The following is an 18,283-nucleotide window of genomic DNA, read 5'->3' as shown; positions in this document are numbered from 1 at the left end:
CCACTCCTTTCTGTCTGATATCCATGTTGGACATTCAGCTATAGGGACACACTTCCCCAGGTACTTAGGAGAAAAGGTATGGCTGAGAATGCAGCAGGAGAGCGTTATGCTAGTTAACATTTACCCAATACTCGTTATGTCTCATTCACAGACGATGTGCTAAGTACTTTTCACATTTTCCCATGGCCCGTTGAAAGAAGGACTGTTCTCATAATCATTTTTGTATTGTGGATGGGACACCAAGGTACAGCAGAGTTTAACTCTTTGCTTAAGTCCACACAGCCATCAAGGAGAGAATTTGGAAATTGAACCCAATTGCAGGTCTATCCAAAGTTGAGCATGTAGATACCCCGTCACACTTTTCCTCCAGAAGCAAGGTTGAGGGTGAATTCCTACCCACTATAGCTTTATTGAGATATAACTGACATATAACATCGTGTAAGTTTAAGGCATACAACATATTGATTAGGTATTGCAAAATGATTACCAACATAGTGTTAGCTAATACCTCCATCCCATCACATAATTACCATTTCTTTTTTTGTGGTGAGAACATTTAAGATCTACTCTCTTAGCAACTTTCAAGGATACAGTGTGATTAACTACAATCACCAAGCTGTACATTAGATCCCCAGAACTTGTTCATCTTATAATTGGAAGTCTGTGTTCTTTGACCACCATCTCCCCATCCCAACCCCTCCCCCCACCGGAGACAACCACTTAATTCTTTTTCTATGAGGTTTTCTTCTTTTTCTTTCTTTTTTCTTTTTTTTTTTTAAGATTTTACATTTAAGTGATAGCATATAGTAGTTGTCTTTCTCTAACTTATTTCACTTAGCATAATGCCCTCAAGTCTCATCCATGTTGTTGCAAATGGCAGGCTTTCTTTCTCTTGACTGAATAAAATTCCATTGTATATATGCACCACAACTTCTTTATCCATCCATCAGCTGATCGACATTTAAGTTGTTTCCATGTCTTGGCTATTGTAAATGATGCTGTAGTGAACGTGGGAGTGCAGGTATCTCTTCAAAATCCTATTTTCATTTGCTTTTGATATATACCCAGAAGTGGGATCGCTGGGTCATATGGTAGTTCTATTTTCTTTGAGGAACATTCATACTGTTTCCCATAGTGACTAAACCAATTTACATTTGAGGTTGGGGTGCATTGATTGTTATATATGGAGCTGTCTTCCAAGTGGTCAATTTTGGCACTCGAGTTACGAGTGCTGGGATGGAACATTTATTGAGTTCCCACTGATAGCCAACCATTTACTCATTTTCTTCTACTCTTCACAACAACCTCTGAGAGAAGTATACCATTCTCCATTGACAGCTGAGAAAACCATGGTTCAGAGAGAGTCAGTCTATTCCTGGGGTTGTATGTCTAATAGACATGTGGGAGAGCAATGCGCAGTGACTGCTGGAGACTGAAAAGTAATGCCTGATGCCTTCTTTCACTCTCATCTAGGATCCTGCATCCAGAGCTTCCTGCTTCCTGCCCTTGATAATTACTCTAACCTGATACTCAGGGGTGGGGAAGCCACTCAGGGTGATCTACACTTAAGCTCTTTATCCTAGAGGTAGGTCCCTAACTTCTTTATATTTTATATATATGTATTTTTGGAGGTGGTAGGATATCACACACCTATCTAAGGTTTTAATCTTCTCCCATCAAAATGCTCAGACTCCCAAATGCACAAAATACACAATTTCAAGGAGTTCCCTGAGATTAAGAAATCTGTAGTAGAGATGGCCCTGAAAACAGACTTCTATTTCAATTAAACTGGCTTAAGTTGTATTTGAAGATCCTAAAACAGGAGGTTCATAGGTTTACAGTGATTTGGCTCTTTAAGAGCTTGCAGAACCCTCGCTGACCCATCTTCCCATTTTGGAGGTGGCCCAGGAGGCAGAGGGAATTGGTGAGCTCCCACAGCTAGTTCGGGGCAGAGCTGGTGCTCAGACTCCATCTCCCTGGCCCACAGAGCAGTGCTCCTTCCTCTGCCTCAGAGGGACGCCACACATGGCAGCCACTCATGACTTACTCAGTGGAGTGTGAAACGGGGACAACTTAGGCAGCCCTCTGCCAGGGGTCCTTATGAAGAGGGGAGGTTGTCCTTGGTCCTGGGTGGGTTATGCTGATCAATCTGGAGATGGGGGCTGGGCCAGATGATTTTTTGAGGTCTTTTAGTTCCAGGTGGTCAGCTTCCTTTGCTGGACGAAGTGACCTCTGAAGGCAGACGTGCTGCCCTTCACCCACATGTCGTCCACAGTGGTGGGAATGGGGTCTCATATGCTCGGTTCCCACCATCCTTGTATATCCTCAAGAGGATGATGGTGCTTCTTTTGAACTGGTTTACTCCCAAGGGGGAGTGGTAGGAGGAAGAGAACGCCAGTAAGTTGGCAGAAAGCTGGCGATCAGCACAAAGACAGGGATATGGGAGGGAAAGAGCGGGACAGAACGAAAAGCAAGTTCTGAGTCCACATTTGACTGTGGTGGCCCATTCCCCACTTCCCTGGGCGTTAATTTCACCAGCTATTGAACAGCCAGCAACACACCATTGAATTTTCAGAGGCTGTGTCTACATAATCACAGTAACCAGCTGCAGTGTGAAAACCCAGCCTGTCTGACATTTTTCTATGGTGGCAAAAGGCCAGGGTGGGGAAAAAAGAGCAAATCTGAGATTCAGATTTGGTTTATACTCGTTATGAAAGAGAATAGTTTGTTACCTGAATGAGGTGAAGGGAAAGGATTTTGAGCCAGATCAAGGGATGCAAAATCCTTGTAGATTTCAGACATATGTTGTTATTCATCAGCACCTTCCAGAAACGGAAAACAAACATCCCACTGTTAAGGCAAACAGGTGTTAGCCTTAATAGCAGCCAGGTACCAGGACCTCCCCTAAGCACCTTGCTCATGACCCTTACCTTGCTGTTCCTTTCTTCCCTTCAACTGGAGATGCCTCTTAAACCTTCTGGCTGATACGTGACCCACAGAATTGACCATTTGTTTAGGTGTCATGAGGATATAGATGATATTTCATTTTCTCGGTACTCCCTGGGGCAAAGCCAAGCACAGAACTCTGACTCACTCGAGGCTTGGGGAAGAAGAACCTTTTCATTATCCATCTGATTACATTAGAAATCTCTGATGCTGCGAACTCCCGTTTCTGTGAGCGTGCTAAGCGATGCTGCCACTGAGTTTGACCTGTGGAGAGTCTGTGGGGGATTCAGAGATCTGCTTAGAGGACCTATGGGAGGAGACCTCTCACCTCTGATTGTACAGTTTTGCATGGTACTCCGTTTTTAGCTCTCTCCAGTTTTCCATTTAACCAGCCATAAACAGGAGCATCTACTCTCTGTAAGGTATCACGCTAGGCGCTGTGGGCAAATCAGAGACGAGTTTAGTCAAGCAAACAGTAACCTAGCCCTGAGCTAGGTGCCATGGAGGATGATGATGATGGTAAAGCGCCCTTCAGAGTGTACGTACTATGTGCCAGGCACAGTGCTAGGTACCCTGTGTGCACTTACTTAAATCTCCAACAGTGCAAGGTAGGAATTATCCCCACTTTATGAATGAGGAAACTGAGGTTCAGAGAGGTTCTGTGACATGGCCAAGTCCATTCAATGAGTAAACAGCATTGGTATTCAAAGCATTGTTGTCTGGCTCCAAAGCTTGCATCTTTCTCTCTGCACCAGACTGAGATTAAAAAAAAAAAAAAAGAAAAGAAAAGCAGCAGAAAATTCAGTGTTAGCCTTGAAGGAAATTACAGCAGAAGACAGAATGTGATCAGGTTCCCAAGTGAGGCAGAGGTCAGGGAGGGGATGGCATGGCAGAGCGGTCCAGGAGAGAAGGTTCTGCAGAGGAGCTCCTTGGGTCAGGCTTTCTTGCTTCCCAGGCCAGCACTCAGTCTGCTGAGGTTTTGAGAGCTGACTTGGATTCTAATCCCGATTCTCTTATTTAATAGCTGCTAATGTGACCTTGGGCAGGATAGTAAAGTGACTAAGAGTCTGAATACTGGCATCAAACAGACCTGGGTTTGTGTCCCAGTTGCACTAGTTTATTAGCTGTGTGTCCTTGGGTAAGTCACTTAACCACTCTGTGCTGCAGTTGCCTCACCTGTGAAATGAAGATCGTAACAGCCCCTACTTCACAGCGCTAAGGTGAGGATTAAATGTGACAATGTGTGGAAAGTACCTAGTGCAGGGTAATAGTAGTGATATCAGCCAAGAGTTATTAAGTGCTTGCCACATGCCAAGCATCATGCCCCAAACCTCGCATGTACATTTTCTGATTTAACCCTGATAATAATATTATGAAGTGGATGCTATAATTAGTGACAGAGTATAGATGAGCAAACTGAGTCTCAGAGTGGTTGCCTAAGGGCGCAAGGCTGGGAGGTGGCACAGCTGGAATACACAGCACCCAGGAAACGAGGGTAGAAATGAAAGGAGAACTGGAGGTGCGCTTCATGAGGTACACTAGGGGTTTCGGGGACTTGAAGGAGGCTTTTTGCTCCTGCTGTAGCCCAGCTGGGAGGCAGGAGGAAGCACCCCTTCTTCTGAGCAGGAGACACTGGCTGCAGTAGAGGCATTTCTCTGCCTCCAAACCAGCAGGTCAAAGGCTCCCAGGAGTGAGGGGTTTCAGCTCCCTCTGGGCAAACTTGCTTTTCTCTCCTGGAATTATGCTCTGTCAGTCTTTGGTGAGCATGGATTCCCCCAGCCCAGAAATTCCATCTGCGTGCATTTTCCTGTGAGCATGAGTGAGCTTGGAGCAGCCCCTTGCAGTAAGCTGGTGAAGATTAATTGCCAAGTCATCCAGGGGCTACAATTGCATCACATGTTCGGGGAGAGCCTGGGAGCCCTAAATTGGCGGCTGGGGTGTGGGGGGACAGGGCGCCAAAGCATGGAGTGTGAAAAGCCTACTAAGTCTGGAACTGGAGACCTGGTCCCTTCTCCCTTATGCCCCAGCAGCTCTTCCTGCGGGACACCAACACAGGTCACCAACACCAACACACAATGCTGCAGAGTTGGGCGTGAAGGGGACTGTGTGCTGTTTTCTTGAATGATACTGGTGGTTCCTTTACAGCTGTGGGCTTTGCCCATCGCTTTGTCCCAGAAATCTGTGGTGGCCCCTAAATTTCTCTAGAAAGGGTCTTTGGGCTGCAGTCTGGTTTGAAGTCGGGCACACAGCTGTGCTGGCACCGTGCTGTCCACAAGACAGAGGTAGCTGTCCGCATCAGGATGCCGATGGAGATTTTGCTGGGGCTACGGCGCTTCCAAGCTGCCTTTGTATTCCCACTGCCAGGATTTACTTTCTGAACACATTTGTTGAACCCATCAAAGGTTAAAGAAAAATGTAACAAGACAATACTTATGGCTTCAGGCTCCGTACAGCTGATTTTTCAAAGCATTGGCGCCTGTGGGCTCCAATCAGGATCACAGACTCCGGAGATGTCAGTCAGAAGAACCCTACAGATCATCTAGTCCAGGGTCAGCCAACCATGTTCCCGTGGAACAAATCCAGACTTGTGCCTGTTTTTGTAAATAAAGTTTTATTGGAATGCAGCCTCACCCATTCGCTTGGGTATTGTCTCTGGGGGCTTTCATGCTACGATGGCAGAGTTGTACAGCGGCAACAGAGACGGTCTGTTCTGCAAAGCCTAAAATATTTGCTCTCTGATCCTTTATAGAAGAGGGTTGTTGACCCTTGATCTAGTCTAACCCTCTCATTTCACATGCGGGAATCCCAAGGCCCAGAGAGAGGGAAGGGATTTACCTAAGGCAGAGCCAGGGTCCTGGAGATTTGACTCCACCCCCATGGCTCTTTTTTGCCACTGCTGTCATTCATTTCTTCAGCCTGGCACTGGCTCTGAGTCTGAATCCCAGCTTTGGATAACCAGATGTGTGACCTTGGGCAAGGTTCATAAACTCTTTCAGTCTCCATTTTTTCATTCGAGACCGGGGGATACAAGCTTTCTATTTCCTGAGATAACACACAGCAACATAGATGGTTGTAAAAATGAAAGGAGTCATAGTCTGAAATGCTTAGGCTGACACCTGGCTCATAAAAAACACTCAGCCAAAGGCAGCACTATCATATTGATGTCCTCTGTAATTTTATGTGTATTAATCTTACCCTCCCCATCTCCAGATTTCATAAGGGAAAGGGCTATCCCCTCCCAGTGGTTCTTTAACTGTTTGGATCCTAGACCTTATTGAGAATCCACTGAAAGCTGTGGACACGTTGCTGTACTGCAGGCTTTTCCTGAATTCCTTATAGGGGCTTCCTCAGTGCCAAGTTCCTGGCAGGGCCCTTTGATCAATTGATCTTCAGCCTGTTACTTTTTATTTTCATTTGATGAGCCTCTCTGCTGCTAACTCTATCTCGGTGTAACTTCTTTCACTCTTGGGCAACAGAACTAATCCAGTGTTTCCCCATTCATCATGGGGCAGAAGCCGCACTGAGTAAAGTGAATGGACGCCGGCCTCTCTTGTCCTCCTGAAGTTCACAGTCTAAGACGAATAACGGGAATGAGCATCTGAGGATGCTGAGAATCATGCCTGCTGTTGAACAGCGATGTGAGTTAAATAAGGAGACACACAAATAGACAACAAGGGTCTCAAGTTTCTCCATCCTTCCTCTTCTTCCTCTTTTGTGCAACCCCTTTTGGGCGATTTTCTCTTGTGGTGACCACCAAGTTCACAAAGGTCTAAAGGAAGGGATGGGAACCTTTTTCCTTGGGGGCATGTAAAAATTCTATCTGGACAAAGCGGTAGAGTCCGGCTTTGGAAAGGACAGACCAGGTCTCTGGGGAGCAAGGCAAGGAAGTGATGTCATAGAGTGATCTCTGTCTTCTCTGGCAGAGGTGACAGGGTAGGACCCTGGGATGGGGGTGGGCGTGCTGGGAAATGGGCGTAACATCACTTTGGGCCCTGTGGGCATGGCGAAGCAGGCGGCAGTGTGAGAAAGAGATGGTTTCCCTTGCCCGTCTCTACTGTGTACTGAGGAATGCTGGGACAGGAAATGCTCAGCCTTTCTCCACTGTTTACTGGATGCCAAACTGGCAAATCTGGAAGTTTGCCTTGGGAGCCGTGGAAAGTTGAAGGGAGAAGGAGGAGGAGCCTTGGTTTTCTGCCTCTTGTGTGACGGCCCTGGTAAGTGCTCAGGGTCAGGGTGTGTGGAGGATTTTGTGGGAACTTCTAGATAGGAGTGCCTGGAATAATGGCAGGTAGCTGCATGGTGTGAATTGCAAGTTTTTGGAAGGGCTTCCAAAGATTTCCCCAGTCTTTCAGAGAGCTGTCCGTTTAGAGGTAAGCATTGCTCTCTTCTGATAGCCCTATTTTAATTAACTATGAGTGCAGTTATGCACCAGGCATGTGCCATGCTAATTCACAGGTGTCTCATTTAATCCTCCAAACAACACTTTTGTGGAAGACCCTGTTGACTCCCATTTACAGGTGAGGAAACTGAGGATAGGAGAGATTAATTAACTTGCTCAAACTTATTCAGAGATGGGATTAGAGCAGAGACGGTTTGACTCAAAGTTGATACTTTTCACCTCCCAGATAACCCAAGCTTGGCTGCAGGTTGACCTCACTGATAAACAAAATGACAGGAATTTCTGGGCATCTCAGCAGGCCAGAGACATGGGTCCGGAATGGCAGAAGTTGTTTTGGCCTGTGTGCTACCATGCAGTACAAACACAGGCCTTTCTCTGGTGTTGGATATGATGAGGATTACATCTCTCCTCCTAACCCCTCTCTGGGAACCTCAAGTGAGGTCAAGGGCTTGTATCAGGCTTGAGCCTTAATTCTTCCAAGAAGAAGGGTAGGAAACCCGATCCAATGATTGTCTTTAAGGACTGCAAAGGTTATTGATCTGGAGGAAACTAATTTGAAAAGATACATGCACCCTAATGTTCATAGCAGTACTATTTACAATAGCCAAGACGTGGAAAACACCCAAACGCCCATCAACAGATGACTGGATAAAGAAGTTGTGGTATATTTACACAACGGAATACTACTCAGCCATAAAAAATAATAAAATAATGCCATCTGCAGCAACATGGATGGACCTGGAGAATGCCATTCTAAGCGAAGTAAGCCACAAAGAGAAAGAAAAATACCATATGATATCACTTATATGTGGAATCTAAAAAAATAAAATGATAAACGAACTTATTTATAAAACAGAAACAAACTCAAACAAACTTATGGTTATTGGGGTGGGGGGCTGGAGGAAAGGGATAAACTGGAGCTGGAGATTTGCAGATGCTAACTAATATATATAAAATAGATAAACAACAAGTTCATACTGTATAGTACAGGGAACTATATTCAATGTCTTGTAGTAACTTATGGGGAAAAAGAATATGAACACAAATATATGTATGTTCATGTATGACTGAAGCATTGTGCTGTACACCAGAAATTGACACAACAAATTTACAAATTGTAAACTGACTATACTTCAATAAAATATATATATACAATGGGGGAAAAATATTAGTTATTATTAATGTTTTGTATAACCTTAAAAAGTTATGTCAGATTTCTCAGTATCTGGAGTATTTAGGTACAGATTTTCCTAGCTGATCTCTCAGTGACACTTTCAACCCTTTACTTGCCAGTTGATGTAACTGATTTCTTTTTTTTTCTCCTGCTATAAATAGCCCAGAACAAACAGTGACTGGAAAAATAATATGAAGAACACTAGCACTTGTTGAGAACTTCCTGTGGGCTAACTGTGTGCTTGGCAACACCCCACATTATTTCTGCCTACCTGATAGAATTCTTGGGTTTAAATCAGGTAGTGCATATAAAGCAGAAATAATGTATCTGGCCTTTGAGAAGCAACTTGTGAGACTGGATCTACTGTACCTAGAGGGCCCAGGACATGCTGGAAATACTTCTTCATGCAGAGAACTCAAAGCAAAGTCAGAGACCCAGCCAGTGCGGGTGTCGCTGGGCTTGGGGAGTGAGTGTGTGGGCAGCGGGCCCTGTGAGCTTGCTGTGCGGGGGAAAGGGAAACAGCTTGGTCCAGCAGGTAGGGTGGCTGACTCGCGGCCTGTAATTCTTGGCCACTGGTACACTTAGTGTCAACAGGAATTTTCCCTATCAGACCAAAGAGCTTCACAGACTATAAACCATCACACCAGAGGTCCTAGAAATGCAGGGAAGGAAGGGGGACCCATGTGAACCTCCGCTGGCCCCCAGTACTGCAGAGAGGACCAGACCCATGAGAAGGGAAAGAAAAAAAGGTGCGAAAAGGGCCGGGAGCAGTCTTCAGTGAGCACATATTTTCAGTTAAATCCCGGGGGTGGAGTGGAAAGTGAAAAGAAAAAAAAAATTTCAGTCTGGAGCTGTTTTCTCTCAAGTCAAGCTGGGGAACTTGTCCCTAAAACAGCTGGACCTTCTCTAGGCATAAACGTTCAGAACTTTCTTGTCACCTGAACACTTTAGAACGCTCCTTCGCTCATTCCGGAGGACTGCCCACTCTTCCTCTTCTTGGTGCGGCTCCACTGGGAACCTAGGAATTTAGAAAGAAATATGGAACTTTTTAGCCGGCAAAGGTTTGCCTACGAGGCCAGTGATGCTCAGACTTACTGAGGGTAAGAGGCACCTACAGTGAGCCTTAAAATGCAGATACTTGGGTCCTAGCCCGATATTTTGATCCAGTAGGTCTGAAGTGAGATCCATGAATTTATGTTTTTCACAAGTGAGTCTATGGCAGAAAACCAGCAGACTGCATTTTGAGAAACATCATTTTAGTCCATCACCCCCCATGTTACCTAACCCTAACCTTAAAACCAGAGCTTCTTGTAGGCAAAATTGTGTAGATGGAAGTTGCTTTCTTTGATTGTCTCTCTATTTATTTAATCTTTCTATTTTCCCAGTGAATTTGCTGTTGGAAATCCATTCTTCTCTATGCAGCCCTCCCTTCCTTTCAACCCTAATCCCTGCCCAAGATCCCAATGCTCTCTGACAGGTGTGAGCTGATATCTCACTGTGGTTTTGATTTGTATTTCCCTAATGATTAGTGATGTTGAGCATCTTTTCATGTCTGTTGGCCATTTGTATGTCTTCTTTGGAAAAATATCTATTCAGGTCCTCTGCCCATTTTTTAATTGGGTTGTTTGGTCTTTTTATGTTGAGTTGTATGAATTCTTTGTATATTTTAGATATTAATCTCTTTTTGGATAGATCATTTGCAATTATCTTCTCCCATTCAGTAGGCTGCCTTTTTGTTTTACTGATAGCTTTCTTTGCTGTGCAAAAAGCTTTTTAGTTTGATATAGTCCCATTTGTTTATTTTTGTTTTTGTTTCCCATCAAAAAGACAACAAATAACAAGTGTTGGCAAGGATGTAGTGAAAAGGGAACCCTCTTGCACTCTTGGTGGAAATGTAAATTGGTGTATCCACTAGGGAAAACAGTATGGAGATTCCTGAAAAATTAAAAATAGAACTACCATATGATCCAGCAGTTGGACTTCTGGGTATTTACCCAAAGAAAACAAAAACACTAACTAGAAAAGTTATATGCACTCCAATGTTCATTGCATCATTATTTACAATAGCCAAGACATGGAGGCAACATAAGTGTCCACAGACAGATGAATGGATAAATATGTGATATATGTATACACACACACACACACACACACACACACACCACGCACATACTGGAATATTACTCAGGTATAAAAAATAAAATCTTGCCATTTGTAACAACATGGATGGATCTAGAGGGTATTATGCTAAGTGAAATAAGTCAGAAAAACAAATGCTGTGTGATCTCATTTATACGTGAGATCTAAAAAGCAAAACACATACAAAAGAAAAGGAAACCGGACTCATAGGTACAGAGGGCAAACAGATGGGGAAGGGCTGGTGGGGTAGACAAAATAGGTGAAGGAATTAAGAGGTACAAATCTCCAGTTATAAAACAATTAAGTCACAAGGATGTAATATACAGCATAAGGAATACGGTCAATAATACTGTAATAACTTTTGTTTGGGGACAGATGGTTACCAGCCTTATTATGGTGATCATTTTATAATGGATGCAAATGTCAAGTCATTATGTAGCACACCTGAAACTAACATAATATTGTACAGCAGCTGTATTTCAATAAGAATAAAGTTCCCAGTGCTTTCACATTGCCTCTGGCCACAGTGATCGTGACCTTTCCAACCCTTGGTTCTTGGTTTAAGTCTACTGCCCAGTGTTCCACTTCCTGAAGGCCTTGTATCAGGACAACTCTTTAAAGTGATGGCTTCCTGCCAACAGTGGATAATAACCCAATATGTTGCTCCTTCTCCCCTTTAATTTGATCGTCACTTTCTTAGCCAAAGGTGTGTGCTCCCAGGAGCCAGTCAAACCTTTGATATTAGGGATCGTCTTCTATGGAGCCCAAGAAACGCTGATGATAAGACCAGGGTTCCAATGATCAGTAAATATTTACTGAGCCCTCTGTTAGGGTCTGAGAGACATACAGAGATGAATAAAGAGCATTTCTTCCCTTCAGGAATCTTTATGGGAAGGTGAGTCATGGATGTGCATTCAATAACGACGTGGGAGACTCTGGGATCTAGCTGCTTGTCAAACAAATGATGGCAACCACATTATGAGTGTAAATTGGACTGTGTGTATAATACACTTTGTATTGGGCTTGGCGCATAGTAGCCCTGTCAGGAATGTTGATTCTTCTTACCTCTAAGGGAGGGAGAGATTTTCCTTTTCTTCTTTTTTTTTTTTTCCAATTGAAGTGTAGTCAGTTACAATTTCTGGTGTACATCAAAATGTCCCAGTCATGCATATAGATACATATATTCATTTTCATATTCTGAGTGGGAGAGAGTTTTCAGGGCTGGAGTAGGTTAGCTGGTCTCCACTGAAGAGGGGTTCTCTCTTTGCGGCTCTGGGAGCATACTCAATTTGTAGAGACATTTTTCAACTCCATAAATGTACCCACTTTTGTTCAGAACTGATTTCTATTAAGAAAAAAATTACAGTTGGCCCTTGAACAATGGGGGCAGAGGTGAGAGGGCGGAGGAGGGCTTTACGAGTGGCAAGGGAGGTTTACAGTCAGCCCTGGCCCTCTGTATCCATGGTTTCTATTCAACTAAGCAGAGATTATGTAGTTCTGTACAAAGTGCATATTTATTGAAACAAATATGTGTACAAGTGGACCCACACAGTTCAAACCCATGTTGCTCCAAGGTCAACTGTGTTCAGGCAGGTCTCCTGGGACCCAGCTGATCCACACGTTTTTACTAGCTGTGTGCATGCAGAAGGAGAGAGAATCAGACATGTAGAGTTGTGCAGCCCTCCCCTCATCTCACAGGTGACAGAACGGAGACCAGACAAGTGACAAGACCGCAGTCACTCAGAGCCAGAACCAGGACGGAGGCCTCTAACATCCAGCCCCAAACTCTTAAAAATAAATATACTTGAAATATCTACATATTATTTGCATTATTAAACCAGTAAACAAATAAAAATTGCTTTTAAAAAATTATCAAAGTATATTGTACTTACGGCAAAGTTATAGAAAGGTACAGAAAACAAAAAGGAAATCAACTTTTTATTCCACCATCCAGAGAGGGCATCCCTGTAAACACTCTGGCAAATGATTTTTTAGGCTTTGTATACACACACGCATCTTGCTTGGGCCCCTGGCCTCCATTCTACACCCGTTTATATCCACAGCTGTTCTCTGAGTTCCCCACCCCTCAGACCTAGGCTGTAGGGGTGGACATTCTGGCCCAGTCAAAGCCAATGAGAGTCCAGGGACTCTTTTGTTATGGGATTGGAAGATGAGACTATGTACGGTTTGGAGCAAGGTCTGGCTGTGTTCCAGCCATCATGCAACCACAGTGAGGGCATCTGTCTGGGTGTGGAGCTAAATGCAACTGAGTGATATTGTCCGTCCTTCCCACGCACTCGCACAGGACTTCCCAGAACAATCCCCGTGCATTAGAGCAGCTAGCTGACTGTTACCAGTGTATTCAATTCCTAGTAGAGGGACTTTGAGCAAGTCACTTAATCTCTCTGGGCCCAATTTCCTCATCTGTAAAATGGGATAATACTTGGGAGGATATAGTGAGTATAATGTAGTAGGAGGAGAATAAATTACTACTATCAGTACCAATAATAATTCGATTTACAGCTGCCTCTATTAATTGTTTGCTGTGATCAAGACTCATGCCAAGCAGTTTAATATGTTGTTTCACTTAATCTTCACAGCCACAGAGAGTGGAAGGGGGATCTGCATGTGGCTGCTTGTGCAACAGTAAAGGAATGTACTGCAGGACCAGATTCCAGCTGCGCTGGTTCCTGTCACAGTCATTTTGCTAACCGATCCCTTCTGTCCTCAATGTTTGCGAGGCGGGTCTTGGTGCATTTCAGTCTCTTGGCTGGGGGCCACCTTTGCCCTCTACTGGGGACAGGACACTGGTTCCAAACCAGAGTGGGAAGCGCTTTCTGGACTGTCGCCAAAAGGCTGGGACACGGGCCAGAGCCCTCTCTGTCTGCAGCGCCCCTCTTCCTGGCTGTGCCCCAGGGTTCCCTAGGTAACCACGGGGACGCGGCACAGATTTGTGGCCCCGCTGCTCCTGAGCAAGTACCTGACATGTTCTGTCTGAGAGCGATGGTGTCTGGCTCTCAGATGACTCATCAGGAGGAGAAAAAAAAACCCACTTCTCACCTCCCCAAAGCAAGGAGACTGGGAGGAACTGCTCCATCACACAGGCTGTTAAGAAGGCAGATGTGCAAGGCTCCCACGTTGTAGACGGGGGCGCTGAGGCTCTGCTCCATCTGCTCTTTCATGTGTTACATGAACACTGGTTGAGCTTTGTGCCAGGCGAGGTTACACCATGTGGGGAACACAAACAGGGAAAAAACAGACTCTGCCATCAACCGTGCTACTAAGCAAGGGGATAGACACGGAACAGGGAACCACCATCCAGGTGGGAAGCTGAAGCGTGGGAGGGCTCCGAGAGTTAGCAGGTCGACCGTCTGTGGACTTCCTTCTTTTAGCATCTGCGAGGTGCTGAGGGCAGCTGACATGAACCGTAAACCAAAAGCTTTTAGATTTTTATCAAGGTAACATCTGGGTGACTTTAAGAAAGCTGAATGAAACAGAATCAAAATACATTTTACAGCAGGTCCATTGGTTCGTGCTGTTATTCAGCAAGTTTTATTTATTCCCTTATGAAGTATTGCTCTTGTTGGGATTCCATTTGGCCTACCTGGCTGGTGCTGGAGGCAGGAAGGGATGCACCTGCGAAGAAGTCCCCTCACTTCCCCTCCAAGGAAGGAAAGCCCACTGCTCTGAGGCAGAGGGAGAAAAATAAGATTTTGCTGGGACCTTGCAGAGAGCTGGGATCCTTGCAGAGAGCTGAACTATTTTTGGTGCCCACTCCTTGGGAGCTTGTTGAAATAATTTTACAGAGTGAATATTTCTACATTAATGTGCATATTTAAAAATAATACTAATATGTCCATATGTCAGTGTTCCACTTCAAAGTGGTCACCTCAGGAGGTGATGAGCTTGTTTCAATAATCGAATTAAAGCTTTTTTTTCTCCTCAACATTGTTCTCAAACCGGTGCACATTTTTATGATCATCACGGTGGAGTCAAACACTCATTATTAAAGAGATTTTTTAGTGCTAGATATGATATATAAAAATAGATTAAAAAATTTCTTCTGTATAGCACAGGGAACTATGCTCAATAACTTGTAATAACCTTTAATGAAAAAGAATATGAAAACGAATATATGTATGTATATGCGTGACTGGGACATTGCGCTGTGCACCAGAAACTGACACGTTGTAACTGACTGTACTTTAATAAAAAAAAACTAACTTTTTTTTAAAAAGAAGATTTTTAGAAGCAATCATTAGTCCTTATGAAGACATTTAACCCTGGTCCTTGGCCTGTCTGTCCCAGATCCCTTCCATGACTTCCCCTGTGCTGTTCTATGTGTCTAGGGGCTGACCCCTGACTCCAGGATACAGTTCCCAGGTGCCCTGGTCATCTGGCTTCCAGCTGGGTTTGGTCAGTGATGGGCATGGCGGGAAGGAGAGAAAAAGGAGAAATCAGGACACTTCTTCTTTCATAGGGGTACTGCTCCACCAGACAGGTCCAGTAGTATCTACCTGTATCTGCACCTCTACCTGTACTTGTACCTGTGTCTGTACCTGTCTCTGCCTCTACCTGTATCTGTGTCTGTACCTCTACCTCTATCTCTACCTCTACCTGTACTTGTACCTGTACCTGTAGCTCTACCTGTCTCTACCTCTACTGCTCCCATCTCTATCTATCCGTATCTATCCATATATATCCCAATGGCTTGCTATATGCCAGCGTGAACTTGCTATAAAACACAATACAAAAGAGATTTTACTCACAATAGTAACCAAATATGTCATACCCAGCAATCACTTTAATAAGAAATGTATAAGACCTAAATGAAGAAAATGACAAGACTTCAGTGAGGAGCATGAAAGAGGACTTGAATAAATGGAAAGATATACTATGCTTCTGGAAGTACTGTAAAGATGTTGATGCCCCACAATTTAATCTATTAATTTAAGGCAATTCTATCCAAAATATCAATGGGATTTGGAAGGAACTTAACAAAATGATTCCAAAGTGCTTCTGGAAGGATAAATGCTTAGGAATAGCCAACATTTTTTTGAAAAACGAGGGTTATGTGTAGGGAATTGCCCTACCAAATGAATATGCTTGATAATGTGATTGGCAGAGGGTTAGGCTGGCAGGTCATTGGAACAGAATAGATTATCTAAAACCAGATCCAACTGTGCATGAAAACGAATATGTGATAAAGGTGACATTTTCATTCTTCACAAATGCTGTCAATTTTGGGAAAAAAGTTACAGCTTTACTTCTCACCTTGCATAAAATATAAATTCCACATAAATTAGAGATTTAAATATGAACATCTAAACCATAAAAATACTAAAAGAAAGCATAAGTGTATGGTTTTAGCTTCTTAGGGTTAGGGAAATTCTCTTTGGGAATGGCATTAACATCAGAAACAATAAAAGAGAGAGTATGGATATAAATAAAAAATGTAAAACTTATGTGGCAAAACCTTCCACATTATCAAGTTAAAACATAAGGATATATTCAAAACATACATTCAACTTACTTGAATACTAGATAATTAATGTAGAGATTTAAAAAATCCTTATAGATCAACTATGAAAAGATGAATAACATTCAAATAAAAACATAAAAAAGGACATGAATGGATAAATCTTAAGTAAAATACATGGATGATCAATAATCATACAAAAATTTGTGGTGTATTAATAAAAGAAATGCCAGTTGCATAACAATGATATCTGGGTTTTTTATCTACTGGGCAGATAGAAAAGAGTAAAACCAAGTCTAAAAAGTCTGAAAAAGGTAAGGGAAAACTGATTGTCTCACACAGTGATGGTGGGCGTGTAAACTAGCACATTGCTACAGGGTGTTTGACAAGATGTGTCAAAGGACTTGAAAATATGAAAGCCCTTTAACACAGCAGTCCCACGTGTCGGCATCTACCTTAAGAAAACAAGCAAACAAATGCATGAAGATCTGTTCATCACAGTTTTAATGTAAAAGCAAAGTCACACACACACACTTGCAAACCTGATTGGAAGCAGCCTAAATGTCTGTCAGGAGGGGCCCCGTTGAGACGTTCCCATACATCCACACAGAAATGCCACGCAGCCATCTAACGACAATGACGTAAAATCATGGCATTGTATATGTTTAATGACATTCTGTCCATAAAATATGGAAAGTGAAAAAAACCAGGATGCCAAGCCCTACAACTCGACTTTTATAATATGTAAATGTCTAAATGCTTTAATAAGAGGCGATATCCATGTAGACAAACGCATTAGCTGAGATTACGCCTGAGTAGGTGCAGGGATTATAGGTGAGCTCATAGCTTTGCATAGTTTCTGAATGTTTTCTTTTTTTAAATAACAGACATGTAATTGGCTGTCTCCCTCTCCCCTCCAAAAATTATTTGAAAGATCAGTATCAGCTGGCATCAAGTCTGTTAAATAACGTAGGAATCAAGATGGAAGGCTTTTTACTGAGAGACTTACTAAAGCTGTAATTGTCCATTTCCCACAAACGTGGTGGCCCATTTTGCTCCTTCTGCTAGAACTATTCTTTCCAAGCTGCCTTCCTCCTAAGAGTCCCAGTCCTCTCCACCTACTACAGCCCTACAGCTTCTGGGGGTCAGCGAAGTCCCGGAGGACCTCCCCCGGCCCTTGCTCCTTCCTCAGTGCTCCCACAGCACTGTGGGTGCCTGCCACTGGGGGTCATGGCTTCTTGGGATCTTGTTGTTCTATTCCCCTCCCTTCACAGGGAAATCCAGGTGGGGTTTTGCAGGCTGGGATGAGAGTGGGGAAGCCCCACCTAAGGGAACAGAGATGTCAAGTTGGAGAGGGGTTCAATGCTCACAACCAGAAGGCACGAATGCAGGGATTACGCAGAGACCCAGTCTCGCTGGGTGGACTTAAAACTGGAACCAGAGACCTTGAGATCAGTCAGGACCATGTGCTCGTAAGGGCACTTGGTGCTAGAAAACTAACTCCAAGTTGCTTAAGTAAAAACAGGAATTTATTGTGTTAGTTGAATATAGTAAGCAACTCAAAACCCAGCATGTGTCTGGGCTTCAGTAGCAACTAGACCCAAGGGTTCAAGCCTCTTTGGACAACTCCTCACATACCATATTTCATCCTTCTTTCTTTTTTTTTTTCTTTCCACAGGATGAAATCCTCTCTCTGTGATTCACAAGATGAGAAACAAGACCACAAAGTCCTAATTTTTACATCTTCGTATGCAGGCAGCCACAAAAAGCCTGGCTCCTTTACATCAGTCTTGTCTCGGAACTCTCACGGAAGGACGCAGGTTAAGTCTGAGGGTCAGGGGCTTACATCTGGACCATTCCTGGGAATGACTTCTGTCACTGGCTAGGCTTTGGCAGGTGACTAGCCCAGAACCGTCAACCTTGGCCAGCGAAAGGGGGTCACATTCTTCCGGGACAGCATCTATGGTGCCCGTGTATATGAGGGAGGGGCAGTTCTTAGCGAAAAGGTGCCTCACCGGTATTCACTGCAGACCACATGAGATCCAAAACGGGATGGAGGAAAGAAGAGCCTGAGGGTTTGCCTAGAAAACCACCTAACCTTTGAAAATTATTTTTATGAGCCAGCCAGAATATAATGTTTGGATGG

The 18,283-nt window shown here is 43.7% G+C and overlaps 1 protein-coding gene across 3 annotated transcripts in view; it reads right to left on the bottom strand.

Annotated features, from left to right (window-relative positions):
* LOC123615445 (alpha-1B adrenergic receptor) overlaps positions 1 to 18,283 on the bottom strand; it is a 389,400-nt gene that overhangs the window by 50,606 nt on the left and 320,511 nt on the right. For 2 of the 3 annotated variants that reach the window (XM_074361021.1, XM_074361022.1), the window contains one exon: positions 9,458 to 9,537. The gene's annotated coding sequence lies outside the window, so the exon portion shown is untranslated. Of the gene's footprint in view, positions 1 to 2,732; positions 2,823 to 2,930; positions 3,061 to 3,274; positions 3,384 to 9,457; positions 9,538 to 18,283 lie in introns of all 3 variants that reach the window. The other variant, XM_074361023.1, reaches the window with a different exon arrangement.

This window comes from Camelus bactrianus, chromosome 3 (assembly GCF_048773025.1).
Source record: "Camelus bactrianus isolate YW-2024 breed Bactrian camel chromosome 3, ASM4877302v1, whole genome shotgun sequence".
In the NCBI taxonomy this organism is placed as follows: Eukaryota; Metazoa; Chordata; class Mammalia; order Artiodactyla; family Camelidae; genus Camelus; species Camelus bactrianus.
Note: the sequence above shows the minus strand (reverse complement) of the source record. Positions and strands in the feature narration are given on the sequence as shown.